Source organism: Nerophis ophidion, linkage group LG13, assembly GCF_033978795.1.
Source record: "Nerophis ophidion isolate RoL-2023_Sa linkage group LG13, RoL_Noph_v1.0, whole genome shotgun sequence".
Classification (NCBI taxonomy): domain Eukaryota; kingdom Metazoa; phylum Chordata; class Actinopteri; order Syngnathiformes; family Syngnathidae; genus Nerophis; species Nerophis ophidion.
This window is the reverse complement of record NC_084623.1, coordinates 31,460,074-31,476,376: the sequence shown is the minus strand read 5'-3', so window position 1 is coordinate 31,476,376 and position 16,303 is coordinate 31,460,074. Positions and strand designations below refer to the sequence as shown.

Genomic DNA, 16,303 nt, shown 5'->3' with positions numbered 1-16,303 from the left:
TGTCATTGCAATGAATGACAGACGGGGTGCCACTGACTCCCAACGCGCATCGCGTAGTTTATTTTTTAAATATTGATCATTTTTAACGAGGAACTTAACATACATTTTTATCTACGGGCTGCCAAATAGTTTTTATTTTTAAATAATCAATATTTTGAATTGATGTATTTGATGTGCGTAAAGTATTTAAAAATGTTTTATTTCTTTTCCATTGAAGGTTGCTTAGCACATTGTACGCTTTTGAATTAAATACTGTATTCTTAAATAACAAAAATTTTGTTTTTTTTATATAATATCCTTTATGACATTGTCATTAAAATAAAGATTACAAAAAAAAAACTATGATAAAAGTTAATGAACATAATTGCCGTAATAACGAGTTGGCGGTAAGTGACGTAGTCTTTGTGCATGCGTGGACTGATCGGATCTTCCGGTACCAGTCGGGTAGTGAGATGCACTATAAGTGTCAGTGCAGAAGTTGAAATTTAGACACTGTCTGTGTTAAAATGTGTCTAGATTTGAAAATGTATTGGGGTGTAACAAAAAGTAAAATAAACTATCTTAAGACAGAAAATAACTGTTGTGATCGTTTTAACCAAATAAACAATTTAACTTGCAGTCTGCACACGTGCATCTGCTTCTACTATCATTGTTTTTTATGTAGCGTTAGAAAAGAGGCTCCAATAACAGGATTTATTCTATCAGTGCAGGAAAAACCTTTGCCCTGCTTATTACTGTCCTACCTCTCCTGGCCTTGAGACTTTAGAACACAACAATGACTCATTTCCTGTGTTTCACTAACTCGTGTTTACATGGACACAGATGACAGCACCGACGAAGATGACAAGATTTTACACGCACTACCACTCTCCGCCCCAACTATAAATAGTATCCTTTGTCTATAAAATTGTAGTAAGTATACATCTGCATAACACTGTATCCTTATTAACATTAAAGACAACATCAAACAAAGAATAACTTAGTTTTTTAACGTGTTTCAATTTGCCTACATTTCTTCCAGAACTGTAATCTTTATTTAAACGATAAACCTTTTTTGACAGACTTGAACCATTTGGTCCTGAAAAATAAAATAAAATAAACAAGCTGCGTTGAGCGGACCCTCGCCCCGTTACACCATGGGGTTCACATCCTTTCCGATGTCCTGACCCACCATCAAAACTTTCAGGAAGATTTTTATTAAATTGGTTGTACTTGTACTTTGACACTATTTCCACATTCACCCATTCACACACACATTCACACACTGATGGCAGTAGCTGCCATGCAAGGCGTTAACCAGGGCCCATCAGGAGCAAGGGTGAAGTGTCTTGCTCAAGAACACAACGGACGTGACTACGGTGGTAGAAGGTGGGGATTGAAGCTGGAACCCTCAGGTTGCTGGCACAGCCACTCGCCCAACTGTGCCACGCCGTCAAAGCATGTGGAAGGTTATGACCGTTATAATTTTCCACCACAAAGGGACAAAAATGGCGCCGCAGTATTCATGCAATTGCGTTCCACCCAATATGCCAACCAACCATCAAAAATTCCAGGAAGATCGGAGCATGTTAGGGATGCACCGAATAGTCGGTAACCGAATATATTCGGCCGAATATGACAAAAAAAGCTACATTCGGCCTTCGGTGGAATGAGTTAAAAGCAAGGCCAAATAGTGGCGTGTGACGCAATGACGCAATTTTTTGACGCGGTGACGCATTCGACCCACGTGCAGTGACGCGGTGACGTTGTAACCCGGCGCCTTCGTAAAAATGTCAGCAGTGTGGAGATATTTTAAAGTGTCGGAAAGTGACAAAAGAATTGCAGTTTGCAACGAATGTTCAGCCAAACTGTCTCGAGGAGGTGCCTCAGCAAAGACCTTCAGCACTACTGCTTTAATCTATCATTTAAAAGCCAAACACCCAGAAAAGCATGCCGAGTACGAGAGAGAGACGGCTGCGGCTGCAGCTGCAGCAGCTGAAAGGAGAGCTGGTCACAGCACGACCACGCCCACCCCGTCCGTGGCCGACGTCTTTGAGAGGACGAAAAAGTTTGCGACTGACAGTGTCAAAGTAAACGGAATTACAAAGAAGGTAATGGAGTTTGGGGCTTTGGATGATCAACGGTTTAGTGTTGTGGAGGACATTGGCTTTCGGAGACTCATGGAGCACATTGAGCCCCGTTACACGATACCGAGCAGACGGTATTTCTCTGATGTGTGCTTACTGGCGATGTATGACAGTGTTGCAGCCCGCGTCCACGAGCTCATAGTTAAAGATAATGATGTTCACTTCAGCTTCACGACAGACATGGAGCGCGGATGTCAGCCCCACCAGCATGCTGAGTTTAACTGCACATGGGCCAGATTTCTTAACCTTTTTTGGGGGGCTTGACATACAGGCACAGTTGTTGATGTTTTTGTCTGACATCTAAGACAAATTAAAATTGTTTTATACATAGTTAGTTTCCTTCTTTTTATTCTGAAGCTGAAGTACTGTTATTGACAAATCTGTTCCAGCCTGGGATATGTTGTGTCCCTGTATAAGTGTATGAGGTTACAAGCACACACTTATTGAGATTTAGTGGGGCCTCTGTTTACATTATCAGCCTGTTGTGTAGGCTACCTGTATAAGTGTATGAGGTTACAAGCACACAATTATTGAGATTTAGTGGGGCCTCTGTTTACATTATCAGCCTGTTGTGTAGGCTACCTGTATAAGTGTAAGAGGTTACAAGCACACACTTAATTGAGATTTACTTGAGCCTTCTGTTTACATCATTAGCTTGTTGTGTAGGCTACCTGTATAAGTGTATGACGTTACAAGAACACACTTAATTGAGATTTACTTGACCCTTCTGTTTACATTATTACCCTATCTACTGTGGCTAAGCAGACTTTTGCCAAAAGGACAATAATTCCTTTGTTGTGGGTTTATCCACTTTAATGCACTTTACTTTTTTTTGGAATGCATGTTTTGTTTGAAGGCCTAATATAAATGAAAAACGTTGTGCTTTTTTTGAAAAGCAAAGGCTACTGGAATATTAAAAAAATGTCAATATTCAATAAAAAATAATTTATTTGAAAAACATGTCTAAAAATGTATTGTAGGCTATTTATGCGATATAAAGAAAATTGTGAAAAACTGCATTCATTATTCGGTATTCGGCCTTCGGGCCAAGCATTTACATTTTATTCGGCTTCGGCCCCAAATTTTCATTTCGGTGCATCCCTAGAGCATTTGGAAGGAATTTATGACTTTTATCATTTTCCACAACTAGGGGGCGATATTAGTGTCAAAATTAACATCTAGAAATGATCAGACTCTGACGTTAATGCCTCATGTCAGTTAGGAAGAAGATCCGATCACCTAAAGAGCAGTGATGACAGTTTGGTAGGCGATGGTGCAGGGCAGTTTTCGCAGCTCACACACTACGTATAGCTAGGAACAGGTCCTGACCCATCGGCCACGTCAAGGTGTCATCATCATCATCATCATCATTGTGTGGATGCTCCAATGCATTCACACCAAAATTCTTAAAAGTATTATTATTCTTCATGTCCAGACTTTGGCGCACTCAACCTTTCCAAATTATTCATTTGAATTAAACCGTTCCAAATTCAAACTGTTCGGACTATTTGGGAATCGCGGGCTTTCAATTATCAAGTTCCAAAAATTCCCAGATTTCCCATTTTACCATTTCCAAAATTGTCAACCTATTCAAACCATTCCACCTTCAACACATTCCCCCATCTTAGAAATTCAAAGTACATATTTTCCAAGTTTAAAAAAATTCCAGGATTTTCCAAAATTCCTGGATTTACAAAGCCCAATTTTCACCCTTTTTTCTGTCGACAATTCCTTCCACATTTTTCAACCCATTTCAACCGTTCCAATGTCAAAACATTCCTTTTAATCAGGACAAAAAATGACTTTGTTTTTTAAACTGGAAAAACTCACAGTTTTCCTTAACACCATTTCTCAATTCAAAATGTTACTACTTCAAAATTTCTCGACCGATTTCAAAAAGTACAACACCAACCATTTCAACTCATTCAGAACAATGACGTTTTTTTTTACTAATTTCAAAAAATTCCCGCTCCTCCTGAAAATTTTTTAAAATTCCCATTGAAATGAATGGGACATTTTTCAAAGTTCCACGATTCCCACATTTTTCATCTGATTTAATTTGTTGCAACTTCGAAATACTCAGTCTGTTCAGGAACTGTGTGCTCTACTTCAACAATTTGAAAACAATTCCCGGATATCCCATAGTTCCAAGATTTTTTTTTCATTTTCCACATTCAAAATGTACGCCGCCTTCCGCCCGATTGTAGCTCAGATAGGCACCAGCGCCCCCCGCCACCCCAAAGGGAATAAGCGGTAGGAAATGAATGGATGGATGGACATTCAAAATGATTTGTCCATTTTTCAAACTAACACAAATTCCACATTCTTCAACCGACTCTAACCATTACACCTTCAACCTATTCAACTCATCCTGTACATTCAAAATACCATTTTTCCACATACAACACATTTCCAGGAATTCCCGTTTTTTGTAACATATAGGTTACAAAAAAGTTTAAGTGAAGTGAAGTGAATTGTATTTATATAGCGCTTTTTCTCTAGTGACTCAAAGCGCTTTACATAGTGAAACCCAATATCTAAGTTCGACTACTTCTTTCACATTTTTCAACTCATTTCAATCGTTCCACCATCAAACCACTCCTCTTAGTCAGGATATAAAACCAAGTTGGTTTAGGAACTAGAAAAAGTTCTGGTTTTCCCGAAATTCCAAGAATTCAGTAATACCATTTCTCAATTAAAAAGTGTTACTACTTCAACATTTCTTGAACGATTTAAACAATTCCAACACCAAACAATTCTGCTCATTAAAGACATACATGTTATCTATCATTTTCAAAAAAATCCTACTTTTCCCGAAATTCCCAACTTTTCAGGAAGTTTCCTTTGAAATGAAAGGGACATTTTTCCAAATTCCACAATCCCCACATTTTTCAACTTATTAAAACTATTCCAACATCAACACATTCCACTCATCCTGGACATTCAAACTGTCAGTTTCCCAAGTTCCAAACAAATTCTGGTTTTCCTGGAAATTCTCAAATTTTTGTAATTCTGTAACCATCCATCCATCCATCCATCATCTTCCGCTTATCCGAGGTCGGGTCGCGGGGGCAGCAGCCTAAGCAGGGAAGCCCAGACTTCCCTCTCTCCAGCCACTTCGTCTAGCTCTTCCCGGGGGATCCCGAGGCGTTCCCAGGCCAGCCGGGAGACATAGTCTTTCCAACGTGTCCTGGGTCTTCCCCGTGGCCTCCTACCAGCTGGACGTGCCCTAAACACATCCCTAGGGAGGCGTTCGGGTGGCATCCTGACCAGATGCCCGAACCACCTCATCTGGCTCCTCTCGATGTGGAGGAGCAGCGGCTTTACGTTGAGCTCCTCCCGGATGGCAGAGCTTCTCACCCTATCTCTAAGGGAGAGCCCCGCCACCCGGCGGAGGAAACTCATTTCGGCCGCTTGTACCCGTGATCTTATCCTTTCGGTCATGACCCAAAGCTCATGACCATAGGTGAGGATGGGAACGTAGATCGACCGGTAAATTGAGAGCTTTGCCTTCCGGCTCAGCTCCTTCTTCACCACAACGGATCGATACAACGTCCGCATTACTGAAGACGCCGCACCGATCCGCCTGTCGATCTCACGATCCACTCTTCCCCCACTCGTGAACAAGACTCCTAGGTACTTGAACTCCTCCACTTGGAGCAGGGTCTCCTCCCCAACCCGGAGATGGCACTCCACCCTTTTCCGGGCGAGAACCATGGACTCGGACTTGGAGGTGCTGATTCTCATTCCGGTCGCTTCACACTCGGCTGCGAACCGATCCAGTGAGAGCTGAAGATCCCGGCCAGATGAAGCCATCAGGACTACATCATCTGCAAAAAGCAGAGACCTAATCCCGTGGCCACCAAACCGGAACCCCTCAACGCCTTGACTGTGCCTAGAAATTCTGTCCATAAAAGTTATGAACAGAATCGGTGACAAAGGACAGCCTTGGCGGAGTCCAACCTTCACTGGAAACGTGTCCGACTTACTGCCAGCAATGCGGACCAAGCTCTGACACTGATCATACAGGGAGCGGACTGCCACAATAAGACATTCCGATACCCCATACTCTCTGAGCACTCCCCACAGGACTTCCCGAGGGACACGGTCGAATGCCTTCTCCAAGTCCACAAAGCACATGTAGACTGGTTGGGCAAACTCCCATGCACCCTCAAGAACCCTGCCGAGAGTATAGAGCTGGTCCACAGTTCCACGACCAGGACGAAAACCACACTGTTCCTCCTGAATCCGAGGTTCGACTATCCGGCGAAGCCTCCTCTCCAGTACACCTGAATAAACCTTACCGGGAAGGCTGAGGAGTGTGATCCCACGATAGTTGGAACACACCCTCCGGTCCCCCTTCTTAAAGAGAGGGACCACCACCCCGGTCTGCCAATCCAGAGGTACCGCCCCCGATGTCCACGCGATGCTGCAGAGTCTTGTCAACCAAGACAGCCCCACAGCATCCAGAGCCTTAAGGAACTCCGGGCGGATCTCATCCACCCCCGGGGCCTTGCCGCCGAGGAGCTTTTTAACTACCTCAGCGACCTCAGCCCCAGAAATAGGAGAGTCCACCACAGATTCCCCAGGCACCGCTTCCTCAAAGAAAGACGTGTTGGTGGGATTGAGGAGGTCTTCGAAGTATTCCCTCCACCGATCCACAACATCCGCAGTCGAAGTCAGCAGAACACCATCCGCACCATACACGGTGTTGATAGTGCACTGCTTCCCCTTCCTGAGGCGCCGTATGGTGGTCCAGAATCGCTTCGAAGCCGTCCGGAAGTCGTTTTCCATGGCTTCCCCGAACTCTTCCCATGTCCGAGTTTTTGCCTCCGCGACCGCTAAAGCTGCACACCGCTTGGCCCGTCGGTACCCGTCCACTGCCTCCGGAGTCCTATGAGCCAAAAGAACCCGATAGGACTCCTTCTTCAGCTTGACGGCATCCCTCACTGCTGGTGTCCACCAACGGGTTCTGGGATTACCGCCACGACAGGCACCAGCAACCTTGCGGCCACAGCTCCAATCAGCCGCCTCGACAATAGAGGTTCGGAACATGGTCCACTCGGACTCAATGTCCCGCACCTCCCTCGTGACATGTTCAAAGTTCTCCCGGAGGTGTGAATTGAAACTCTCTCTGACAGGAGACTCTGCCAGACGTTCCCAGCAGACCCTCACAATGCGCTTGGGCCTGCCAGGTCTGTCCGGCATCCTCCCCCACCATCGCAGCCAACTCACCACCAGGTGGTGATCGGTAGAAAGCTCCGCCCCTCTCTTCACCCGAGTGTCCAAAACATAAGGCCGCAAATCCGATGACACAACTACAAAGTCGATCATGGAACTGCGGCCTAGGGTGTCCTGGTGCCAAGTGCACATATGGACACCCTTATGTTTGAACATGGTGTTTGTTATCGACAAACTGTGACGAGCACAAAAGTCCAATAACAAAACACCACTCGGGTTTAGATCCGGGCGACCATTCTTCCCAATCACGCCTCTCCAGGTTTCACTGTCGTTGCCAACATGAGCGTTGAAGTCCCCCAGTAGGACAAGGGAATCACCCGGAGGAGCACTTTCCAGTACTCCCTCGAGTGTACCCAAAAAGGGTGGGTATTCTGAACTGCTGTTTGGTGCGTAAGCACAAACAACAGTCAGGACCCGTCCCCCCACCCGAAGGCGAAGGGAAGCTACCCTCTCGTCCACTGGGTTGAACTCAAACGTACAGGCTTTGAGCCGGGGGGCAACCAGAATTGCCACCCCAGCCCGTCGCCTCTCACTGCCGGCAACGCCAGAGTGGAAGAGGGTCCAGTCCCTCTCGAGAGAACTGGTTCCAGAGCCCTTGCTGTGCGTCGAGGTGAGTCCGACTATATCCAGCCGGAACTTCTCTACCTCGCGCACTAGCTCAGGCTCCTTCCCCCCCAGTGAGGTGACGTTCCACGTCCCAAGAGCTAGCTTCTGTAGCCGAGGATCGGACCACCAAGTGCCCTGCCTTCGGCTGCCGCCCAGCTCACAATGCACCCGGCCTCTATGGCCCCTCCTATGAGTGGTGAGCCCATTGGAGGGATGACCCACGTTGCCTCTTCGGGCTGTGCCCGGCCGGGCCCCATGGGGACAGGCCCGACCACCAGGCGCTCGCCATCGTGCCCCAACTCCGGGCCTGGCTCCAGAGCGGGGCCCCGGTGACCCACGTCCGGGCGAGGGAAATCTGGGTTCATTTCGTTGTAATTCCATAGAAGTCTTTGAGCTGCTCGTCTGATCACTCACCTAGGACCTGTTTGTCTTGGGAGACCCTACCAGGGGGCATGAAAACCCCCAGGCAACATAGCTCCTAGGATCATTGGGACACGCAAACTCCTCTACCACGGTAAGGTAGCAGCTCAGAGAGGAGTAATTCTGTAACACATTACTCAATTATAAATTGACACTAATACACATTTTTTCACCGATTCAAACCATTGCAACTGTAGAATGATCGAGGGTGTATTCGTGGTTTGTTATGCAGGTTTATTGTAGGCTGTTTTCATTAACTTCCTCCCAGTGTGGTAACGTCACATACGAACAACAGTCACGTTTTTGGTCTGTTGTAAACATAGCAATGTTGTGACACTCTTAAACATTTAATATTGCCATCTACTGTACATGCATATGTGACATCTCCTCCCTTTTCAAGTTATCTCAAATTACTGCAAAGTGTATCTAAACAGGTAATGAAAGCATAATTGAAATGAGCAATATCTCAATTGTGCTTCCACATCAATATGTAGTCTTTTCCAACCGAAAGTGGGCTATGTATTACATTGAAGGCCTACTGAAATGAGATGTTCTTATTTAAACGGGGATAGCAGGTCCATTCTATGTGTCATACTTGATCATTTTGCGATATTGCCATATTTTTGCTGAAAGGATTTAGTAGAGAACATCGGCGATTAAGTTCGCAACTTTTGGTCGCTAATAAAAAAAACCTTGCCTTTACCGGAAGTAGCAGACGATGTGCGCGTGACGTCATGGGTTGTAAGGCTCCTCACATCCTCACATTGTTTATAATCATAGCCTCCAGCAGGAAGAGCTATTCAGACCGAGAAAGCGACAATTTCCCCATTAATTTGAGCGAGGATGAAGGATTTGTGGATGAGGAAATTTAGAGTGAAGGACTAGAAAAAAAAAAGAAAAGGCGATTGCAGTGCTAGCGATTCAGATGTTATAAGACACATTTACTAGGGATAATTCTGGAAAATCCCTTATCTTTCTATTGTGTTGCTAGTGTTTTAGTGACAATAAATAGTACCTGAAAGTCGGAGGGGTGTGGCCACGGGTGTGTTGACGCCAGAGTCTCTGAGGCATACTTGCCAACCCTCCCGGATTTTCCGGGAGACTCCCGGAGTTCAGCGCCCCTCCCGAAAACCTCCCAGAAGAAATTTTCTCCCGAAAATCAGCTGGAGCTGGAGGCCACGCCCCCTCCAACTCAAACATGCACAGTTCGAAGCTTGAAATGGAGGTTTGCAGGCGGATCTGACGGCATTTAAAGACATTTTTAAAAACGACTGCTAAACCTCTTCCTTTTCGACTGGAGGGCCGCGGAGAATTAAAGTATGAACACTCCGGAGGCAGAAGTTCATTAGGAGGGGCAGACTCACCGGCTCTCAGCCATGTTTCCGTCACACAGAGGAAGTCAAGTCCGCGGGAAGTGAAGAAATCCTTCAGGATAAACGTTTTGTTTGTCAAAGATCTTGCGTTCACAATACCGAACCTGGCGGGGGCCATCATGTCCAAGGGTGCAGTTAATCCAGGTGGGGCCCGACACACAGCCCGCAGGTGATGGGGGAGAGGAGCCACGAGGCGGGAAAGGAAAGCAGGAATCCGGCCAGGTGAAAAAGCTGACTGGGAGGTCGAAAAACCAGCGTGGAAGTAGATCATATCAGTGGGAAAGGGGCAAAGATCCAACAGTGTTTGGCGGTCATACACAAGCAGTGAGCTGACAGAGACGAAAATAGACGCAAACAACACAAAAACTAACAGAGCTGACAGCGAGAGACGACAGGGCAAAGCACACACTGGCGCCATCTTCTGGAAATTCGGAAGTCACGTTAATCAAATAGTGAAAGGTAAGTGTTGTGTTTTTTTAGTAACCCGCAAGCACAGTACAGTTAGTTGAACAACTGTGTTTTTATTACTGTGTATTTGTTAGGTTCCGTCTGAAATTCAACTATTTCTTTTATTCATATATATATATATATATATATATATATATATATATATATATATATATATATATATATATATATATATACACATACATATATATATATATATATATATATATATATATATATATATATATATATATATATATATATAATATATATATATATATATATATATATTAGGGGTGTGGGAAAAAATAGATTCGAATACGAATTGAATTGTTTGTGTTGTGCGATTCAGAATCGATTCTCATTTTTTAAAAATCGATTTATTTTTTTTATTTTTCTTTAATTTATTTATTTATTTTTAATCAATCCAACAAACCACAACACAGCAATACCATAACAATGCAATCCAATTCCAAAACCAAACCTGACCCAGCAACACTCAGAACTCCAATAAACAGAGCAATTGAGAAGACACAAACACGACACAGAACAAACCAAAAGTAATGAAACAAATATGAATATTATCAACAACAGTATCAATATTAATTATAATTTCAGCATAGCAGTGATTAAAAATCCCTCACTGACATTATCATTAGACATTTATAAAAATAATAAAGAACAATAGTGTCACAGTGGCTTACACTTGCATCGCATCTCACAAGCTTGACAACACACTGTGTCCATTGTTTTCACAAAGATAAAATAAGAAATATTTTTGGTTCGTTTAATAGTTAAAACAAATGTACATTATTGCAATCAGTTGATAAAACATTGTCCTTTACAATTATAAAAGCTTTTTTTTATTTTTTTAAATCTACTACTCTGCTGGCATGTCAGCAGACTGGGGTCGATCCTGCTGAAATCGTGTGTATTGAATGAATACAGAATCGTTTTGAATCGAGAATCGAATCGAATCGAAAAAATAAATATATTATCGAATCGTGATCCCAAGAATCGAAATTGAATCGAATCGTGGGACACCCAAACATTCACAGGCCTAATATATATATATATATATATATATATATATATATATATATATATATATATATATATATATATATATATATATATATATATATATATATATATATATATATATAAATAATGCACTCAGTACTTGGTTGGGAATCCTTTTGCATGGATTACTGCATCAATGCGGCGTGGCATGGAGGCAATCGGCCTGTGGCATTGCTGAGGTGTTATGGATGCCCAGGATGCTTCAATGGCAGCCTTCAGCTCATTTGCATTATTGAGTATGGTGTCTTTCAGCTTCATCTTCACAATACCCAACAAATTCTCCATGGGGTTTAGGTCAGGAGAGTTGGCAGGCCAATCGAGGACAGTAATGCCATGGTCAGTACACCAGTTACTGCTGGTTTTGGCACTGTGAGCAGGGGGCAGATCATGCTGGAAAATTAAATCATCATCTCCATAGAGCCTGAACGTCATAGAGAATTTGTGGGTTATTGTGAAGAAGAAGCTGAAAGACACCAGGCCCAATAATGCAAATGAGTTGAAGCCCCCTCTTGAAGCATCCTGGGCATCCATAACACCTCAGCAATGCCACAGGCCGATTGCCTCCATGCCACGCCGCATTGATGCAGTAATCTGTTCACAGTAGCACACTTTGTGTATTATTCTAATGACCCTTTTTTAAAGTTTTATTATTGGGTCTATGTTTGTTTTATAAACATTTCCTCAAATTTCAACACAATATGTTGAATGTAAAAAAAGAAAAGAATGATGTAACATATGCAGACATTTCCTATTCAGCATGTGTCTTCCTTTATAAAGCATAGCAATAAACTTGGATATTTTTCCCTTTATATATTCAATATGCGGTTTCCAACATAGTTTATGATCAATTATTATTCCCAAGGATTTAGTTTCATATACTCTATCAATTTCCACTTGATTTAATTTTAATGTTCCTTCACAATTTGTCCTTGCACCACAAAACACCATACATTAAGTTTTCGTATCATTTAATGGTAACTTATTCATATCAAGCCATTTTCTTAGCTGAATTAACTCAACCTCGATTACCCTCAACACTTCCTTCAAGTCTTCTCCTGAACAATATACATTTGTATCATCTGCAAACATAATACAGTTGAATGTATTAGATACTGAACAAATATCATTTAAGTAAAGTATAAATAACTTAGGGCCCAATACCGAGCCTTGTGGAACCCCACAAGTTACTCTTCTTGGCTGTAATTTAGTCTTATTAATTTCCACATATTGAGATCTGTTACTTAAATAACTACTAAATCACTGTTGTGAAACACCTCTTATGCCATAGTTTTCCAATTTTTGCATAAGAAAGGAATGATCGATTGTGTCAAAAGCTTTACATAAGTCAATAAATACTCCAATTGTGTGTTGCTTTTTTCTTACTGCTGTAGCTGTGTTTTCTACAAAGTCCATCACTGCAGGAGATGTAGATCGATTACTCCTGAAGCCATACTGATGGTCATTCAGTAGCTCATGTTTGTCAATGAACTTATCAAGTCTATTTACAAATAATTTCTCAAGAATTTTTGCAAATTGGGGTAGTAAGGACACAGGTTTATAATTTGAGACCATATGTTCATCACAATTTTTATGAATTGGAATATCTTTTGCGATTTTCATTTTGTCAGGAAAAATTCCAGTTGATATATATTGCATATATAAATAAACGGCTTCAGGACACAATCCATCACTTTTTTAACAAGTGACATATCCACATTGTGACCATCAACAGATTTTAGTTTTTTAAACTTTCTGACCACTTTTAACATATCACTTTCACAAACTCTGCCAAGAAACATTGATTTTTTTTATGTCAGATATGCGCTTTAACTTTTTAATACCGTTCATATTAAAATTAAAATTTTTGGACCACATTTTGGCAACTCGACTTAGACTTTAACGTCAATGACTTGTGACTTCACTTGGACTTGAGCCTTTTGACTTGACAAGACTTGCTACTTTCCCCAAAACCCAACGATTAAAAAGTTATCCAGGAGCGCTCGATCAGTCATGGATTCCATTACTTGGTGCCATCTTAGAATTATGCTAGCTGTTCCCCGTTATCATGCCACTGTTAGCAAGCTAACAGTTTATGGTAGCATTTGAGCCATTTTTGTTCTTTTTAACCTAATAATTATGGATTTTGTTACTTGGCGCCATCTTAAAAGTATGCTAGCCTTTCACCTGATAGCATGCTAATTTTAGGTTGCTAATATTAGCACACAAACATGTTATGCTAGTATTTGAAATCATTTTGTACATTTAAAACCTAATAATCATGGATTCTGTTTCTTGGTGCCATCTTATAGTTGTTTCCCTTTACAAATGAATTGATTAACGTGGACCCAGACTTAAAGAAGTTGAAAAACGTACTCGGGTGTTACCATTTAGTGGTCAATTGTACGGAATATGTACTGTAATGTGCAATCTACTAATAAAAGTTTCAATCATTCAATCAATCAATCCCTGTTACCATTCTAATATAAACATGCTAAACTTTTGTGCTTGCATTTTAGCCAATTTGGTATTTTTTAACCTAATAGCCATGGATTCCGTTACTTGGTGCCATCTTAAAAGAATGCTAGCTGTTTCACTGTTAGCATGCTAATTTTAGCATGTTAATGTTTTATGCTAACATTTTTACCTAGTTTTGTATTTTTTAACCTAACAAACACATATTTTTCGTTACTTGCCCCATCTTAGAAGAATGTTAGCTCTTCACCTGTTAGCATGTTAATGTTAGCAATTTTAAGTTATTTCTAGACTTTTAGCTAATATTGTACAATGTATACCTATAATCGTGGATTTCGTTACTTTTAGCAAAACTGATACATTTAAAGCTATACTATATAGATTGTTATTTTGTAACCTCTTAAAGTATGCTAACTCTTGCAATTATACCAACATTTAGTATTTTAAGTATTTAAACTACATTTCAGTACTGCTTCTGCTCTTCACTTATCAAACTATTTCAACTTGTAATCCATTTCAACTTTCAAACCATTTGTACATTCCACTCGTATTTCTGTTTTGGGGTCAGCTTTTCAACATTCAAACCATTTCAGCAATTAGACAATTCCAACATTGAAACTATTTCTACATTCTTCCTACATTCCATTATCATTTCAGTTCAGCGTCAGCTCTTCAACATTGTAACCATTTCAACATTCAATGTATTCTTACATTCATACTACATTCGGTTAGCACTTCAGTTCAACTTCAGCATTGGAGCATTTCCACATTTATTTTCATTCCCCCATGCAATTCCTTCAGGAATTGCCTCATTTAGTTTCTACCAAATAATATTTAGATCCGAATTAGTGTTGCCGAGTTAAAAAAAGTATTGTGTATTGTGACAAAGTTTGGCGCCATCCCATAGCCACAACTTACGGCATAGGCAAAATTTGTTTGCAATTCATCATCACCTCCATGTGTAGTAACTTTAACAACACATAACCAAAAATAACACTACTTTGGGGGGTTACGTTTATCTTTGCAAAGTTGTGCGAATATTTGACTTTTACATTATCATTCCATTCACTTTCACCGCCATGTTTACAAACGCTTCCCTCTTAGATGACTGCACATCTGGGTACTAAACACTTTATACGTTTCCATCTACCGGCTTTAACAGTGCATTAAGTTGATCGGAGACACGAATCGTTGAACTTTTACCTACCCATCTTATGCAAGTCATTTGGCTTTGCTGTGGGGTTTCGTGAAGTATTCTCCGCTGCTATGCTAACTAAGCTGTCAACACACAGCTGCGCGCGCACATCAATAGCTGGTGGTGTTGGATCAATTCTGACCGTGAAGCACAGTTAGTTCCGCTATGTAGTTCATTATAGCATCCTCAAAAATTGAAACATTTCAAAGAGCGACTGAAGTTCATGCATGTTTTTTCAAACAAATCATATTTAAGACCTTTTATGAGCTTTTAGGAGAATTGTAGACATTTGAAGGCTTCAAATTAAAATGATTGGATTTAAGACTTTTTTTTTAGAGTTTTAAGACCCCGCGGATACCCTGAAAAACAAGGCAAGTTGTTATATTTAACAAGTATATTTAATATATTTGACCACTCTGAAATTAGACAGTTTGAATAATAACATTGTGCATACTTGCCAACCCCTCCCGATTTTCCCTGGAGACTCCCGAATTTCAGCCCCTCCTGAAATTCTCCCGGGGCAACCCGGATTTCCACCCGGATGACAATATTGGGGGCGTAGGCACTGCCTTCGGCGTCCTCTACAACCTGTCGTCACGGCCGCTCAGTCCTTCATTTAGACAGGTTGCCAACATAGTCACATAATATGTGCAACTTTCACACACACATGAGCGAATGCAAGGCATACTTGATCAACAGCCAGACAGGTCACACTGAGTATAAACAACTTTAACACTGTTACAAATATGCGCCACACTGTGAACCCACACCAAAGAAGAATGACAAACACATTTTGGGAGACCAGCCACGCCGTAACACAACAAAAATAACAGAACAAATACCCAGAATCCCTTGCAGCTTTAACTCTAACGGGACGCTAAGATACCCCTCCTATCCCGCATTCGGAGGTCTCAAGGTTGGCAAGTATGAAGTCTGTGTTTAAATATAGGAAAATTAAACACTATTTTGACAAAGTGATTCTTTGGCGTACTACTAGATCGAGCCCATGTACAAACCCCGTTTTCATATGAGTTGGGAAATTGTGTTAGATGTGAGCGGAATACAATGATTTGCAACTCTTTTTCAACCCATATTCAATTGAATGCACTACAAAGACAAGATATTTGATGTTCACACTCATAAACTTTTTTTTTTTGCAAATAATTAACTTAGAATTTCATGGCTGCAACACGTGCCAAAGTAGTTGGGAAAGGGCATGTTCACCACTGTGTTACATCACATTTTCTTTTAACAACACTTAATAAACGTTTGGGAACTGAGGAAACTAATTGTTGAAGCTTTGAAAGTGGAATTCTTTCCCATTCTGGTTTTATGTAGAA

At 41.4% G+C, this 16,303-nt stretch overlaps 1 long non-coding RNA gene across 1 annotated transcript in view; it reads left to right on the top strand.

The window, feature by feature from the left end:
- The window catches only part of LOC133564945 (uncharacterized), an 83,223-nt gene that overhangs the window by 26,432 nt on the left and 40,488 nt on the right, over nt 1-16,303 (top strand). The gene's annotated exons all lie outside the window — the stretch shown is intronic.